A 17,953-nucleotide genomic window follows, 5' to 3' on the forward strand; every position below is an offset into this window, starting at 1 on the left:
CCCACATACTGTCCAACATTGTGTCTGTCGAAGAGCCGTCGTGTCGTGTCTGCTACTAGCTAAAACAAAATGGTGCTAAACTTCCGGCTAAGCTGGCAGTATGGTCGCTCGGCTGTCGACCGGTTGACGCGCCGTCACGTGGTTGTTCGGCGTTCATTTTCGCATTGACCTTTCATAGTTCCCCCGAGAAACCCCGAGCCAAGCTGCTGGGAAAGCCCTCCCGCTCCAGCATACGTCACTGCAAGGGATTCCTTCCCTGGGGAGTGCAATGCGGAAAAAAAAAGTCCGCGGCCCTTCACTCGACGTTTATCCACAAACTGGTCCTGGATTAAGCTCCAAAGTTTTTATCAGTCAGATTCCACTGTGAAAAATGTCTGTTTTATCCCCTTTTATGAGTTTTTGGCCATTGACTATCTTTAAAYHDYTGCTTCCTGGTACAACAGTCGGCTCTGGAAGCTATCGCCTTTTTCTTCCTTTTTTTCCTTTCTTTTTTTGAAGCGGGTGGTTGAAGCAAATGCAGCATAAGAGCCCCCTGGTGGCTGAAGAAAAAAAATCCACGTATAAGCCGCACTGGACTATAAGCCGCATGGTTCAAAGTTCAGGAAAAAAGTCGCGGCTTATAGTCCGAAAAATACGGTAGATGGTTTGTGAAAAATATGGTTCTGTGGTTTGTAACTACAGTGGAGTATGAAAGGCAGAACGTCCTATTGCTAAACATCAAACCATTAAAAAAATCAAAACACACCCAGAAATGCAAATGTCAAAAATTTTGACAAAACATCCAGAGTAAGGAAGGGGTATACGCAGAGTATATCCTATATGGTGAGTTCTCCTTGGTGCGATATCATTTATGACTTTATTGCAAATGTGTACCGGTAGACAAGTTTTAAGATAATATTCATGTCATTCTCTTTGTCATCATATAGGAAACACATCTCCCTGTGTATAATTTATGAAAAACCTTCAAGCTAATAGAAATAAAGAAGTGGAAATGAACACTTTCCCTGATTGGTTTACTACATAAAAATCTCCATGGTTATTCGTAGTCAGGTTACGGAGTCAACAGGTCTAGGGGTGAAACTTAGACATCCCTTTCCCAAGTGAAACTCTCCAGATCCTCCTGGGGGAACTCAAGATGTTCCCAGACCAGAGAGGATATATAATCCCTCTAGTAGGTCCTAGATTTGCCCTGGGGCTGCCTGCTTCCCAGTTTGCATGGCACTCGACCTTGATGGTCCTCCTTGCAGGTGATTGGCCCAAGTTGAGATAGCAAGCTATCTGTCTTTTGGACTTCACCCAAGAGAAAGACCCAGCCCTGTTGAGACTCAGGAGCCAAAGCAGTACCACCAGGTCTTCACCCCAGGTGGTTCTCATTTCTGGACAAGGTTTCCTAATGCAACGTTTCTCCTTATGCAACAAGTTTTAAACGAAAGTCATCTTACTGAAAATAAAATTAGTTTTAAATTACGTGTTCAAAACCAGATAGGAAATACACCAATACTTGAATGTTTGAATGTGAAAAGAGTTCATACAACCACACCAATGCAGGGCTGAAATGCAAGTTTAATGCTTTCTCTGCATGCATTCAGCCTAGAATCCAGGAAGTGTTGTTACTTATAACAACTTCTTCAGGATCTGACCAAACTACTAAGTTTGTCATTAACGGGGGGGGGGGGCACTTTCCTGCTCCAGGGTCAAATCCTCTCAACATAATTCCTTTCCAGCTAGTGTTAAAATTAACATTTCTATTATGCATTGTTGTGTATCCAGGCATTCATCTAAACTAACAGCACCTCCCTGCCCTGGGCAACCTTATTTTATAGCCACACAGACCAATCTGTACATGAAATCCTCATTTTAATCACAAAAATAATCACACAATAAAAACATCATTATTCACCTAAGAAAATACTATAAAATGTGTGGTGCTTTTAAAAATCAGTAGTAAACAAGCCCCAGTAAATTTCTTCATTACATTGAAAATGACAGTTGCTTCAGTTAAACCTTAAAATCAACATTTAGTGCAATATGGTGAGATCTTATGCTCATAGCATGTGTCGTGAATGACTCTCAGCTACTTCCACATCAAATTTTAGCTCCAATACTTGTAAAACCTAGAGTTACAGTTAGAGCTTTTGTGTTGGCTAAGATTGATTAGTTGTGGCATCCATCTTAAATGGGGTTTACTCCTGAAGTTATTCAGTTATAGATGAACATCACTGATTAGTTTTCAGTGTTTCCCCTAGGGAATTGGTCTTCTGGGGTGGGGGGTGTTGCACCAAAAAAGACTTGCGTACGTGACAGAGTATGAACCACATTTTTGTCCATTTTTTGTTTAAGGATGGCATTTCATAAGAGTGTTTGGTCAGGGGGTGGATGGGTTGGCTTGTATAATGTTTTTATTGTGGAACTGCTTCTACCACCTAACATTTGGTACATAAATAAAGACTGTACATTAGGTATTTAATGKAGGGTGTGAGACAAGAGACGGACAAGTTGACAGTTTTTCCAGTAGCTCACCTCATTCCAGACTGTTATTAGGGTAATAAATTTTAGACTTGGCAATTCACAGTCATTAAACTAAAAACAAAAACAGTGGATGATTTGGCTTCTGGAGGAAAAACTTTTATGAAACAAGGCATGTTAAAAAATTTGGATCAAAGAAACTTCTGTGCATCTAATCAACTTTATTTTTTTATACCAAATTGTGCAATTTATCAGATTGAAAACCCTAACCAATTAAATAATTAGATTTTTGAATACCTGTCTAACAGAGCTTGAGACAGATCAGACACCCTTGGAAAGATGGCTAAGATGGCTAAATCAATGCGGATCTKGGTAATTAGGTTTCTCTTAAATCAGATTTACTTTCTTTGAAACAAACAACCAGATGCTGTTGCTCCTTGTCCCATTTCAAACCAAAACAAGAGGTTGCTGTTGGAACCAGAAGTAAGATTGCTGCTGCTCATGTTGTGCTGATTATCAAGTTTTCATCCAATYCTTAGTTATTACCATCTGTATGTTAGGGTGAGTGATTACAACATCCCTGTCTAGGTRACRGTRTTWGTTTGGTAAATGGTAAATAGACTGAATTGTATAGTGGTTTTGGCTRTAAAGTTAGTTTGGCACTAACTTAAACCTTAAGGCTCACGGAGCTATAAYTGTTGGAGACTAGTTGGTGTAAATTGTGTTTTTGTGCTTTCACGAGTAGATGAACAAGGAATAGAGCCAGGGGTGACCATAAAATAATCTTTGGCCTCCCTAGTGGCCACCCCAACATCTGCCTTGCCAGCARCATTTTGGCAAAACTATTTCTATATGCAAAATTTTCATTTCAACTTCAATGTTCAAAAAGATAATTAACATGTGTGGAAGTCACTGTCTGTGTAAGTAAAAGAGAATGATCAAGAAGATTAGGTTCTCAGCAAATTTCCATGTAGGAAAACATTTTTTTTCTCTATTTGAACCACCTTGTGTGACCAGTGGTCCCAGTATGGCCATCCCTATAAAATTTTTGGCTCCTCCATWGAGATGAACAATAGTAACAATTAAGGATAGCAGAGTGATGTGGTGTTACCCACCCCTTACAATATACAGTATACGAGTGACCCGACCTCATCTGCGGTCCAAACAAAGTTCTTCTATTCACCATTTTGGATGCAACTCTTTTTTTTATGCCGAAGACTCGTCTGTGTGAATAAACGTCTTGTTGAAATACAAAAATCACATCACCAGCTTGTGACCTGGCATGAAAATCACAGCAGATTCAGTGTGCACATGTAAACATTTTTTTCTCCAGTTGATTTTCAACAATCAACCTTGTTTGGGTTGAAACATGCAGTGTAGGATCCTCAATTATGGAAATCTGAACAAAATAAAAGTCTAATAGTTGGACGRTTTAACCTCTCTTGCATTCATATTGACCATTACCTGTGAATACACTCTGCCTTATGGTCTTAACTCACTATAACTTAAGCTGACATTTTTTGTCCTAATTCACCTTTACTCTTTTTTCATTCAGACTCATTGTTCATTTATATATTTTTGACCATTTACATTATAATTTTGCAACATTTATATCTTTATAAATCCAAAAATATCACTTCCATCTTRCAGTTTAAAGTCATATAAGAGTCAGTTCATGAATTGCAACTTAGGTGTCCTCACATCACTAAGATTATTTTTGCCCACTCACTGAAATGCAGTTTGTGCTAATGTTGTGTTTTAAACAACATGAGTCATGCTTTAATAAGGGGTCTTATTGGGTGACAGCTCAGYGGGCGACAATTCAGATGGGATGATAGTTCAGCCAGCCTAAGTATACATTAATCAGCATCTGTTTGTTTCCCTGGAGAAGCTAATGATGCCTGATTTTCTTTTCCTTTTTGCTAACGCAGTGATGTAAAGTTCAATTGCTCTGCAGCGGTACATCAAACAGTGCAAGTCAGAAGCGTTCTGATCTCCATTCAAATCTCAAATCCAAATCTGGATGAATGGGTCGATTTTTGTTTTACGCAAGGGATGATCCATTCACTTAATCCTGATCACAGGGAGTTGGGGCAGCCAACGAAAGCCCAACTTATTCCCAATACAGCTTTGAGATTGGCATACCTTTTAGTTGTATAGTTGAAGAGGAAACAATGCACTTATAACATGCAGAAATGTCAATATCCTTTTAGTATTCAACTTTGAGTCTTGTTTGTTTGTAAGAAAGTATTTAATGTGTAACAGTTTGTTGTTCTGCTCAAACTGGGTGAGCAAAATGACGTCTAATCTGTCCGACGTGTTCTGCTGCGTCTGTTGATGGTCCTGTTGGTTCCAGCAGATTGGTATTAGCACGACTGGCATCTGCTTTCAGGGAGATTAGATGTTAGCTGCTATGTTTGTTGTTCCCTCTCGCTTCGGACTGTAATCGGCGCTAGCAGAAGGCTGCCCATAAGGTGGTAGAAATTTGATTTCTGTCAATCAGTCTTCCTTTTTGCAGTCCCACCTAACCTCYTCTTTTCTTCACCTTTTATGTCTTCTCGTTCCTCTGTCTTTTCCTCATACAGAGTGACATCATTCTAAATGTCTCAATTGCTTTCTTTAAGATCCGGCCCTCGATGCCGACAGCGTGATTATAGCCTCGTGCTGATGGCTCTTTCTGCAAAGCTAATCGAGGATGTGGAAGGAGAGGGTCAGACTTGCCTGTTTTTCTCTCTCCCTCTAATTTTTAAGTGGTTTTGGAGACTCTGTGACTGAATCCCTTATGATTCAATCTCACATCAACCTCAGTGGTCTCTCTGAGGTTTGGCGACCGTGTGCGGGAGTCTCTCTTTAACGTCAGTCTGAACAGACTGGTTAGCTTCACTGGTTCTGATCAACTGTAAAGGAAATCTTATACTGAATGTTACCAGCTGTAACAATAAACTTTGTTTTACTTTTAACCTCTGCTTTTATAGTTTAATACAAAATAAGTCTACAAGGATTCATTAGCAAGTGAAATTAGTTAGCATTAATATTAGCTTATCAAGTTATAGTAGACATATCATGCAGTTGATTCTGATAACATAAAATATGTTAAGAAGTACTTGTTATTAATTTACAGTTTCTACATGGTGTAGGAAGGGGGGCTTAAGGTGAATTAAGCTTTTCCCACATCTCTCATACACAAGGTTGAGGAAACTTTTACCAAGGTATTTCTCATTACTTGTTAATATCTTGACTGTGTGAAGTGAAAAGTGACACAATAARTGAACGTTCAGACGAGTTCAAGTTGATTCATAAAAGACTATGCAATCATTTATTTACACAAATTGAACAAATCATAAGTACACTTGATTGTGGGTATTCCTATAACAAGTGCCAAAGTTAAAATGAGATAAAATCCGCGTCCGAATTTCAATTCACATCAACTCAGATTACTTATATAGAAAAGTAAAATGTAAGTTCTGATGTTAACAACCAAACAATTTTACTGGCAATTTTAGCTTAAGTTTTGGCAAATAAAGAACAAAGAAAAGGAGGAAAGTAATGTTAGTAGGTTGCTACTAATTTTACTTTATCAAAGTGTGGTTCAACCGGATCAGCACGTCCCTTCTGCGCTCAGGAATCCACATGACACGTYACTCCGAACACGTCAGCTTTACCTGGTGATGTCTTCTTAAGACAACCGCTTGGTAGGAACTGTCTCACCTCCGATCAGCCAGGGAACTGATTATCGGCTCGCTTACCGGTATTTGGCGATGTAGGTGTTTTTCAGGTAACTTTTCGTCTGTTTCAGTCCAAGCCAGAAAAATTCAAGCTGTACATCCGGTTCCTTCTTTTCANGGTATTTGGCGATGTAGGTGTTTTTCAGGTAACTTTTCGTCTGTTTCAGTCCAAGCCAGAAAAATTCAAGCTGTACATCCGGTTCCTTCTTTTCAAAATAAAATCTYCCCACGGGAGGTAGAAACACACTTAGAGGCTTGAAGCCTCGGGGTGGGACCGGCTGGYGTGCCGAGTCCCRGCTGTCAAGTCTTCCCTAGTTAGCTCATGGGCTAAGACTTAAAAGCCGGACTGAGTTCCTCCGGAGAGAGAACTCAGCTTTCTTCCTAGTTTGGAGTCAGGAAGAAGAGTGTGTCGCTCAAAGCCGTCCGGGTTAGTAAAAAAAAAACGGACGATCTTTGGCTCCGCCCTCAGCTTAGAGATGAGTCAGAGAAAGAAAGATAAAAGATTTGCCAGCGGCGCCAGCCCAAGGTTAAAATGATATGGCTGTTCACAACAGGATAACCTTTTTTCAGCTTTCTTCTGATAGACTCTAAGAGAAATCACTACAAAACATTTATGATGATTAAGTAACATTTCTGTCTTATAATCAGTTCTGAACCGTTCTGTTAGTCCAGATGAATGAAAGATTTTCTCAGGAAAAATTCACAATTATATTACTGTGTTCACAGTAAAATAAAAACAGTGATTTATATAAAAACACAATGAAAACATTGTAATGAGATTCTCCGTGATTTTTTTATACCATTATAAATCTTTAAGGCACGATAAAAGAAAAGAAGTGGTTCCACTTTTCTTGTGACAGTCATTATCATGATTTAACAAATGCATAAACATTCTTAGTTAAACAACAAATGAATCACRAACAGAAGAGATTGTTCTGTCCATTATCTGATTAAGAGAACTRAGGARTTCTCTTCCACGGTTAGAATGACCTTTCATGGCCTAAATTGAGTTCAGTTTGTGACAGAGTTCCTGYCCTCTCGTCAGGCCTGTCCGAGGCCTGCTTYGAGGCAGTAAATCTTGTTTCTTCACTCGAGGTGACCCCTACAATGGATATAACATTTTCATTTTTTAGCTTTATTTTTTGCTTTGCATAAAACCACATAGCTAATTGCTTCATGGTTTTCACTTGCTATTTCTAACATATTTTGTTTGCTAGCAGGAGTTAAATGTAGTTTACAGGTTGTTTTAGCCTTAAAACTGAAATTAGTTGCATGCAGCAGCTGATAACTTTACTGTTTAACAGGTTTAGGTTTACTTTTGTTTGAGACGCAAAGAAAAAAATATTGTGAGCAAAGATGCTTAATGTGTACGAATTAGCTTGATGCTTATCAACAAAATTAGTAAAATGTAAGTTATGTGAAAATAATCAATGCAAAATCTGTTTAGAATCTTATATTAACATCAAGAAAACATTTTTTGCTAAATTTAATTGCTGACGATGCAATASTATTTGGTCTTGTTAAATGTGTTATTTCTAAATTTTCTCTGAAATGTTAAGAATATTTTGTTTTGGTTTGTTCCCTGTATCCAGGCTTGTTTACTTGTCGGTTTTTCATTTATTTATTCTGTTTTGACGTCCGTCCTTTTACCCTCTCTACCCACCCACGTCAGGTATTTTATTTTAGGACATCAYGGGCTCCTTCTACTATTCAGTCCCTCATTTACTGTCATCTGTGTGTTCCTGGTTTTGTTTCTTTTTGTTAGTTTTCTCCTGTTTGCTGCCAAACCAGCATTTTGTTTTCTGAATTCTTGAAAAATAAAGTGTTTTTGAACCCCCTTGCCTCAGTCTGCACTCTGGGTCTGTTCGTACAACTAGTATCCAAACCTGACAGCAACCTTTTAAAAATAGACAAATTAGCAATTCACGAAACATCTATCCATCATATAAAACCCTCAGCTGATGCTAACCAGTTGAACCAACGAAAGTGGCATATAACACTATGGAAAGTGGGGTTTGTTTACCGTTAAAATACCAAAAATAAAAAAAACTGTAAAATAAATCTTGACAACAGTAGATACTCTTTCTGAGGAAGGACACACACAAACACATACTCACCATTTACTAGCCATTAGCTACTGTAGAAGTGCTAACCTGTAAAACTAATAAAGGTTTTATAGATGGAGAAAAAATTCATTTTATGAAAATACTTTGGGTGTGAAATTTGAATACAGATGCTGCAACAGTGGATTCCTTTGAGAAATAGGAAGTTGGGRATCTTTGTGGATTTCTTTGAATCAAATATTTCATTAATGACAAACATACAGGACACAACTTAATTTAAAAAGCACATAAGTAGATAGTTACTAGTCTCATAGMTAATGCTAACCAACAGGGTCTCCGTTTGCACTGATAGCAAGGATCTGCAAAGACTGTGAGCCTCTGCTGCTTTTATCACCTTTGACCTTGTGGTTTTGAGTTACAGCATTTGTAGCAATTTCCATCATTGAAATACAAATTCTGCACATTGAGCACAAATATCAAATATGTTMTCATCAAGCCTTTGTTCTGCAGTTTCACTGTCACAGCGAGGTCAGTGGACCCACACTTTATTCGCACAGACATTTGAATAAGCCTTTTAGCTACTTTRGTTATGAATCTAACAAGAACCTGAAAATGTCATACATTTTGAGGGACACGAGAGACAAACCRCATCCAATAAAAGTGAGTTTTTGTGCAAAGATGTCCGAAAAACATGAGAATTTTCCAGAGTTGTTTCACAGGTTTTCTAATTTCATTCTTTTAGCCCTTGGACTCAGCTCATAATGTCTGCGTTGATTCAGTTTGACGTCTCTAGTAGCGCAGGTGATGGATAGCTGGACYGATGTGAGTCTGTGCACTAAAAATACATTTCCCTTCATATGGTTTGTGGTTGTAGTAATGAGCAGGGAATTTAAAGCTCTTTCTGGGCTTGTATGGTTTTGCTTTGCTAGTCTGGGCCTCTGCAGTCCCTCGCTCAGACCCCCTTGCTTTTTTTTTTTTCCCTCCCCTCGCCGCCTTTGTTTGAGTGCTGCTGCAGCACTTGCCCTGCCTGCAAATGAGCACCACTGACAGAGCAATTATTCAGCACGGGGCAAGCCCCGCACCCCGCCTTTACACGCTTATGTCCACACTCAGCGCCGCGTTCGTTGTCATGTTTAKATTTTTTATTTGTTTGTTTTGTGCAAGCACAATGTGAGCGTCTTTTAGTAGCATGGTCAATGAGATGAACAAAGAGAGGAATAAAACCCGCTCCTGGAAATCTCTAAGAAGGTCTTTTTTTTTTTTTATCTTTGAACTCAATCCCCTTGGGGTTGGATGAGCTTCATATCCCTTTCAAACATGAATTAATGGGACTGACGGGCAAAACGTATACACACGCGCATGCAATTCTTCCCCTCAGACACGGCTYCCATCCCCAACCCCCATCTCCACCCCTCCCCATCGCAGTGCAGACACCGGCTTCRGTCTGTAGCTGCGAGTGAGTGTGTCGTTTGGCTCGTCGTGGGGACGGGAGGTGTGTAAGCTGCAGCAGCATTCGCCGATAAAAAAAAAAGAAAAGAAAAAGCATCAGTCATCTTTAGGAGTGCGGCGTTGCCCCATGACTCCGGTTTCGCTCCTACTGTCTGTCTCATCTCTTTTTGCTTCTCCTCTCTCTGCAGAAGCCGCTGCCTCCCTTGCTTCYTCTTTGCAGAGAAAAAGCTGGACCCACTCCACCAGGTAAGATGTCACACTGTAACTCTCACTTTCCCTTAGAGATACAAGCATTTGCATTGGTGGTCTTCATTCAGCTCAGCATTTCCCTGGTTATTTTGTAGCTTTTGTTTGCAGACATTTAAAATATTCAGATTATTTGCTGCTGACATTTTAAACAATTGAGTGAAAAAAAAGCTGATGTTACGATAAGCTGGGGGGTTCCGTGGTTTGGTGACCTTTAGTCTTTGTGACGTTCTGTGGTGTCTAGACAGCGCCAATTATTCAGCCGCCCAGAGTACTTCAAGAAATGTAAACCCCTGATGTCCACAAARCATTTTTGCTCATTCTGAGGATTTGTGATAGCTTTAATGGCCTGAGATTGTGATGGCATGTGGTGGTTGGTGGTTTGAGACCCATGGCCAGCAGATTGTTGGTGGTTTCCCTCAGTGGGACTGACACCAAGCCAAGCGAGACCGCGGGACATGTTACGCTGTCTCTCTGCGTTGGCTGATCTGATTGTCACAAGTTTGTTGACAGCTTTTTGGAGCAGGTGCTGATGGAGTTTAAAGAATTTTGGCTTCCTTCACCAGCCTTTTTTCTCCTTCTTTCTTGTATTATACATCCCTCTTCTGTCAATCCTTGATTTTTTTGTAAGGATTTAACTTTTTATTGTTGCTTTTCCACTTGCTGTTTTGTATTTCTTRTCCATTTATCTCCTCCAAATATAATAAATTTTGTCGTTGAACTTACTTATGGAATAATTACACAAGAAAAACAGAACAAAAACATTTTGATCAAACTCAAGCTTTTTGTAGCAGTGATGATGCTGTAAGGTAAACCAGTATTTCCCTGAGTTCTCAAGGGAGTTTTCAAAATGTTCGCACTGGTTTAGGTGGAATTTTGAACACGTTCAAAACTTTTCAAAGCAATTTGTCATTTAAAATAGTTTGTGGTTTTTATGGGCTTCTGTTTAGTTTCATAGAAACGTAAGACATTGGGAGGGTTTGATGTTATAGAGACCTAAAAGAGAACTAAGTGAAATGTAATGAAGGCACCTTTTGACTAAATTGCAACCAAACAAATTTGCACACCATTCGCAGGGATTTTTCAACTTTTTTGCAGTTACGTATGCACTTAAACTTATCTTAAGTACAATACAGTGCCGTTTAAATTAGCATTTTCTTTCGATTTGTGCCCAGTTTGTCACCAATAGTAACAGWTCAGTGAGAGACAAGATTTAAAGCTGTTGTTAAATATTGTGATTGTGGTGGCACGATCTACCAAGAATGCAGAAACACGTTGGAATAATACCAGAAAAGTCTGCGTGTGTGATAATTAAATAAGGTTTAATTATGAGCGACAAACAAACAGAACTGAATCAGGAAGTTCTGCATGCTTGCGACTGAACTCGTCAGCAGACCACAGCCAGTAATATAACAYCATGTTAACATCATATKACGTGCTTATAACCAATCACAGATCACCCCATGTACTCTCCAGCCTATCACAGGGCTCCCAGCTCAAAGAGTGTCTTATCAAACAAGAGAGGTCAGTCCATTGCGGAGTCCTGTTGTCTGGACAAACAGACTACGAGAGCGAAATGAGCTATCAGAAAGATACGAGTGATGGACAGTGTCAAGGTGAAACAGATAGAAATAATTAGTCCATGACAGTGATATTAATAATGGCTATCATGAATTCGCTTCTTTCTTTCCGTTTTGATCAGCCAATCTAAACAGAAAGGTTGAGGCATAATTACTTACMTCCAGTTGTGAAACACTCATATGGGAGGTGATGGCACCTCTCTATTCAATGCACCTCATTGAAAAACGGTGTACAGCTCCACATTGTTGTTTGCTGCCAGGGTCACTGCTCTGTCAGTCGCTTCATGCAAATTTGTCACAAAGAAATTGCCAAAAACAGACTCCTCTGTGCACAATACCGTAATTGTGCTACCTATCTCCAAGAGTTCTTTGCCATTTGACTAGTTTTATAGGTTTTGTTAGAACAGTTGTAAAGATGACTGTATTTCCTAACAGCCTAAGCCAGCTGCTCCTTCAACCTATCCATCGTGCTAGTACAGCAGACACTTCTGGAAGTAAAGCAGTAGAAGCTGTTTTTTTTGCATACTTAACGCATACTCCTGCGACGAAAAAGTTATCGGGGCTCAAAATGAAACTAATTTCGTCACACACGAATGTCAAGGAGATCMGTTTTTTTCCCATCTCACAGAGTAGACAGTGTATCAATCATGTATTCAACTATAAATTATGCTCCTTGATAGTTTTTTAGAGATTGATAGGTGAAAATATTTTAAGTTAAAACAGACAAAAATAGGTTTATTGTTAAAACAGAACTTTTTATTTTGAGAAAGTGTTTGTCCAACGTATAGTTCTTGTTGCAGTCCAGATTGGAGGTTCTGAACAGCAGTAATCTAAAGRCGTCTTGAAGTTGTAGGTGAATGGATGAGTAAAAAAAATTGTATCAAAAGCTGGTAAAACATTATGCAGTTCGCCCACATAATTATTTCTAAAATAAATATCAGGCTCTTCAGCAAAATACATTATTTTAAATACATTTTACGTGTTGCAGTGTTTCAAAGAGATCACATGTGTTTTTGACTGTCAGCTAGAAGTCACTGAGACGTCTGTCACATCCACACTGATGTGACACCTCACCCCACCCTCCATTTCTGTCTCAGTTTCCGTCTGCCTCCATGGTTGCCGGGCTGCTCCGAGGCAACTTGTCTGTTCTCTGGAACCCAACACAGGGTGACACAGCATGGTGCAGGATGGGGTGACGACGGGGGCAAATGCGTCCTTTATCTGTCCTCGGTTTTGGGAACACACAGCAACCCTCTCCTCATCATCATCCTGCACCTCTTCCTCTTATTTGTACTCGGAGGGAGATGCTCCTGCGGTCGAGCTGTTGCTGGGCAGCCATCCAAACTAGACATCCTGATTAAAGGTTAGAGTTTTAAACTAAGATCATCCTATGATGAGAAATAACAGAATTAGAGTTGTTTTGCTTATAATAGCAAGATGTGTTAGCACTTGGTTGCGTATAACTCTCGGCTACTACTAGGGATGGGTACCTTTGACATTTGAATCAATTCGGTACCAATATCCGGTACCTGGGAATCGGTACCGGTACTTAACAGTACCAATTTTCGGTACTTTGTGTATGTGTTTTTTCAATAATAAACTTATATTTTTTTATTTAACATATTTCTCAATATATAAAATTAACAAATATCAAGACAACATCCAACTCTTTGTATTGTAACATCAGTTTGTAAGAAAAATACGTGTGACAAGCTAACAAGCTATCATTGCTACGCTGGTCCACAGGCATAGCGTAGCAACGCTAACACTGAAGCTAACAGTTAGCGAGTCTGTTTCAACGCCCCGACACACAGGCCGTCACGCAGAAACACCGATCGTCGCAGAGTCCCKTTATGTTAACAAGATGGAAAGCAAAAAAAGATTTTGCTCACCTGTTTATTGGTGCCTAGGACGTGCGTCGATACGGTGTCTCCAACGACCGGCCTAGTTAGCCGAAGCCTCAACACAGCCCCGCTGTCTAGTCSACCGTCAGCCGAACGTCGGGTGTCACCAAAACTGTAAGAAAAATACGTGTTTAATACGACTGAAGTCAAGATGAAAACACCATTGTTAAATAAAATGATTTGTGGAAGGAATAAACCATACAACACCAGAATTCTGGAACCGAGTGAGGTTTAATTGTCACCGGGCTGACAAGGAAAACCACACTGGCCAAAAGCYAGGAAGTGCATCGATTTATACATGATTCTTCAATGCCTGAGTTCACCCCCTACTGACYTACGGCTGAATCACAGGCATTCATCCAAAAATCTCAATCTGTTATAATAACGTTTCATTTATGTGTTGTTTATAATTCGGACATGTAACTAACTATATCAATTAACACATAATAGATCAAACATTATAAAAAGGAAACCCTAATAATCTAGTGTTGTGCTTGTAACATCAGTACTAGCCTGTAATAACTATAAATTTCTTCAAGTTGTTTCTTTAAGGTGAAAAGTCTTGAAAACAACAAGACTGTTTTGTCTTATTGCACAAATTAAAATCCAGCTCCACGTGTTTCTATTGATGTCATTTCCCCGCTAGAAAAATTGTGTGATTGAGGTCCATGGAAGGCAAATAAGTTTAATTTAAATCAAATAAGCAAAAGAGGATTGAGTTAAAATAAATAAAAGGTATTCAAGCTATGTTTTGAGCATCCAAAATGCGTCCAACACTTCAAGTTAGCTGCTTGTGCTCTTTCAGGTCAGACGTGTTCGGACTGTTGGGAAGTGCCTGTTGTTTTCCTCAGCTGGTCTCTGTTTAATGGAGGATGAAATAAAGAAAGTGGCGTTACTTTATTTTGAGCAAACTAACGTCGTATTCACAAGATAGTTAATCCACCAGATAATTCAGAGGCGATCTGTTTGGTGAGTTTTACTCCAGGAGCTGCGAGGCTTTCAAGCTATATTCAGACTGAACTCTGTTTACTGAACCAGCGGCTGCTGACGTCATTACGCTCTTGCGCAATGCTGCGTTCAGGACAAGCATGGAAAACTCACCATTATTACGCCAAACCGGTCGCAATGATGCGTTTAGGTACCGAAACATGGTTCCGTTTGATGTTACGTGAATAGATACTCGGTAGCACTGACAGAATTCGGTCTTTACATCAAAAAGTATCGAATTCGGTACACATCCCTAGCTACTACCACAACAAAYTTTCCCTCAGTATCTGTAAACATGGCTAAGCTAGAGCCCTTTTTTTCAGTTATAAATCTACATTTCAAATCCATCCAGTCGTTTATGAAATATTTTGCTAACAAACAAGGTTGACTCATAACAGTGAATGCAATGGTTGTAGGCAGGTCTTAGGTAGTTTTTTTTTTGGAAAAGGCCACAGCTCTAGTGCTGTTTGTTATTTGTTTTCCCTACAAAATTTTTGTACACGGACCGTGAGCAGAGATTGTGAAAACAACACAACAACAAAAGCTTCTGAAGCTGGAACATCGCTACCCACCTCCTCTATCGAAGCTGGTGCAATTTATTCTCTGTCTTCCTCTGGTTTCATAAAATAATTGCGGTCAGTTTATGAAAAAAGGGGGAAAAAACAACTTGCATTTGGAAAAAGTCCGTTGAAGCTTGGTGAACCTGAAGATCGTCACGCTGTCCTGAGGGTGTTCTGAGGTGTCACCAAGCTACAAAAGGCAGACACCCCTCTATCTAAATGCCTGGTTGTAGACAAAGATGTTACACAAGTTCAGAATATTGGTTGTATATGACTCAAAGCTAAAGACACTACATTGTATGTTGGTGTAGAACTGACTGAGTTAGAACTGTTTTTGTCTAATTTAGTAATCTAAGTTTGAAAGTTTTTGAAAAAGATCACTATAGTTGATGCTGGTACGCATATTTGTAGCCTCACTGTGACATGTGGTAAACTTATGGGAAGGCGACATATCTGGAAAAGTACACATAATTGAAATTCACCCTAATAAAAAAGAATATCCAACTAATATATTAGATTATATCAGCATGATGGTAAAAAAAATACTTTTTTCCCATTATACACATTTTATTGCGTAAATATCTATAAAAATATATTTAAAATGACCTGCCAGGATTTACTCAAACCCAAACCCATAGCATCCACATAATTCCCTTTTAAAATGATTTTCCAGTCTTTTCACGGTGAAAGAATTCCTCAGTAATAAAAGTAACAAGCCTCCGGGCAGTATTTTGAACCATCCAGTGCGAACTTGTTGATTGATGAATCTCCATGTGATGCTTTTGGGCGACTTCTATGCAGAGAAGTTTTGCCACCTGTCTCAACATTTAAATGCAGCTGTCGCCTTGAGGGCACAACCACCAGCACCTGGTCCTGCCTGCTTTCATATTAAATCTACTTACACGCATTAAACCATGTTGGAAATTAATGTTAAAAGAAAAAATTTCAAAGTCCGAAAGCCCAAACCACAATTCCCACGGTTTTTCCTCTCAAACAGGATATTGCTCTTCTCTAAAGCTGCAGCTCCTGACCCGCGGTCAGATCAGACTGAGTGGAAGTAAATGAGCTGATTCTGTGTTCCAAGTTTCCCAATTAACATTTCTTTCCAAGCATGGATAAACGCTGTGGAAAAAAAGATAAAGGTTTGTGTTTGAGACTTGTTGAAGACTCCAAATTGCAAGAAAAAAAAGGCTAATTTTCTTGATGAAAGCTTTTATTCGTGTTTGCGACCAGGGAGCCATGATTTGTGCATCCAATTTTTGAAAATCTCAAATGAAATGGATATCAGTATATAAATTATGTTAAAAAAAAAAACAAGAAAAGGAGCTTGTGTTTACATTTGCATTTATTCCGTAACTTTAAAGAAAATTTAAGAACAAATAGTGGAAAAATTTTATTAGCTTTTTTTGTTTTTCTGAGAAATATTTTATGAAGTAATTGGTTTAYAATATCCCACTCCTTGGACTTGATGTATTTACCACTGACGTTTGTTGCATGGAGGTGTGTGTTGGCCTGAGGGTGTGTGTGGGCGCTGAAGAGGGGAGTCTGTCATTGTGAATTATTGATGAGGAAGAGGGGGTGTTGGCCAAGTTTGAAAGGGAGGAAGCAGAGAGACCTCAGAGGAGAGACAATGTCAGATTTGCTGGCTGGACCCCCAAGTTGAACCACAGACACAGACAACAAACCACCACTGTCTTCATATTCACATTATTCCCATAAATCAGTCTTGATAAAAAGGTTTTTCCCACTTCACTTTACTGAAGAACAACCTTTGAGTAGATCATAAAAATTTTAAATCTTAAAGATTTGTCTCATACAGTAAGGCAGTCTTACTTGAATTTTTAACAGAAATGTTGTAAAGCTCTCCAATAAACTTACTATGGCTCCATTTTCTACCGCTTATCTGAGAAACTCAGACATTCTTCTTTCCAGGGACATTCTCCAGTTACTACTGGGGGATCCCAATGCTTTCCCAGACCAAGGAGAATATTTAATCCCTCCAGGGCCGGGGTCTCTTCCCAGTGGGACGTACCTAGAAAACCTCCAGTGGGAGGCACCCAGGAGGCATACTAATCAGATGCCCAAAACCACCTCAGCTGACTCCTTTTTGAAGGAACARTAGCTCTACTTTGAGCTCAAACCCCAACACCCCTGGATGATGGAGCTCCTTACACTAACACAAAGACTGAGCCAGACCATCCTACAAAGGAATGCCATTTTGGCTGCTTGAATCCAGGATTACGTCCTTTCAGTCATGGTCCAAACCGCATGATCACAGGTGARGGTTGGAATGGAGACAAGCCAATAAATCGACCAAAGCAATGTCCTCATAGCTAAAGACAAGGCCCCGATCAGTCCATCCATGTCCTGTTCCATCCTACCATCAACCGTGAACAAGACGCTCAAACCCCCTGACCCAAGGGGCAATCGATTTCCCACTTTTCATCCTTGATAGAGAGGAACACTGGTTTGAGAGTAGAGTAAAATAGGCTATTTTTGTGAAGAAAACTGCCCATCATTAAACAGAGGTGAAGACCTCCATGTCCGGTTGTTATTGCAACTATGACTCAGCACCCTGAGAGCAGCAATAGGTGATAATCAGGGCCCCAAYRATACTCAGGTGATCTGCACATGATCCTCCMTGATGATCAATGCACTAATGATCTATTGCTAGGCTGATGGTCCTCCTTTGAATGTGAACCAACAGCTTTGTTGGTCCTCGTTAAACCTGCTTGTTCACCATGTGGAGGCACAGCTTATAAAGCTGAGTTCACCTGAAACAACTCAGACTGATGACATCTCAATTGGAGGAGGGACGAAACGGTTCATTAAAGAACCCGTTCAGAGAAACTACTTAATTGTTTTTGCATCTAACTTAAAGAAGAAGGCTTCTATCCCTGTCTGGTATGGTATGGTATGGTATGGTATGGTATGGTATGGTATGGTATGGTATGGTATGGTATGGTATGGTAT

The 17,953-nt window shown here is 39.6% G+C and overlaps 1 protein-coding gene across 7 annotated transcripts in view; it reads left to right on the forward strand.

Moving 5' to 3' along the window:
• LOC106530705 (microtubule-associated protein 2) overlaps positions 1-17,953 on the forward strand; it is a 91,457-nt gene that overhangs the window by 37,227 nt on the left and 36,277 nt on the right. For 6 of the 7 annotated variants that reach the window (XM_014026390.1, XM_014026395.1, XM_014026394.1 and 3 more), the window contains exon 2: positions 9,892-9,949. The gene's annotated coding sequence lies outside the window, so the exon portion shown is untranslated. Of the gene's footprint in view, positions 1-9,705; positions 9,747-9,891; positions 9,950-17,953 lie in introns of those variants that run through there. The other variant, XM_014026391.1, reaches the window with a different exon arrangement.

This window comes from Austrofundulus limnaeus, unplaced genomic scaffold (assembly GCF_001266775.1).
Source record: "Austrofundulus limnaeus strain Quisiro unplaced genomic scaffold, Austrofundulus_limnaeus-1.0 Scaffold549, whole genome shotgun sequence".
NCBI lineage: Eukaryota > Metazoa > Chordata > Actinopteri > Cyprinodontiformes > Rivulidae > Austrofundulus > Austrofundulus limnaeus.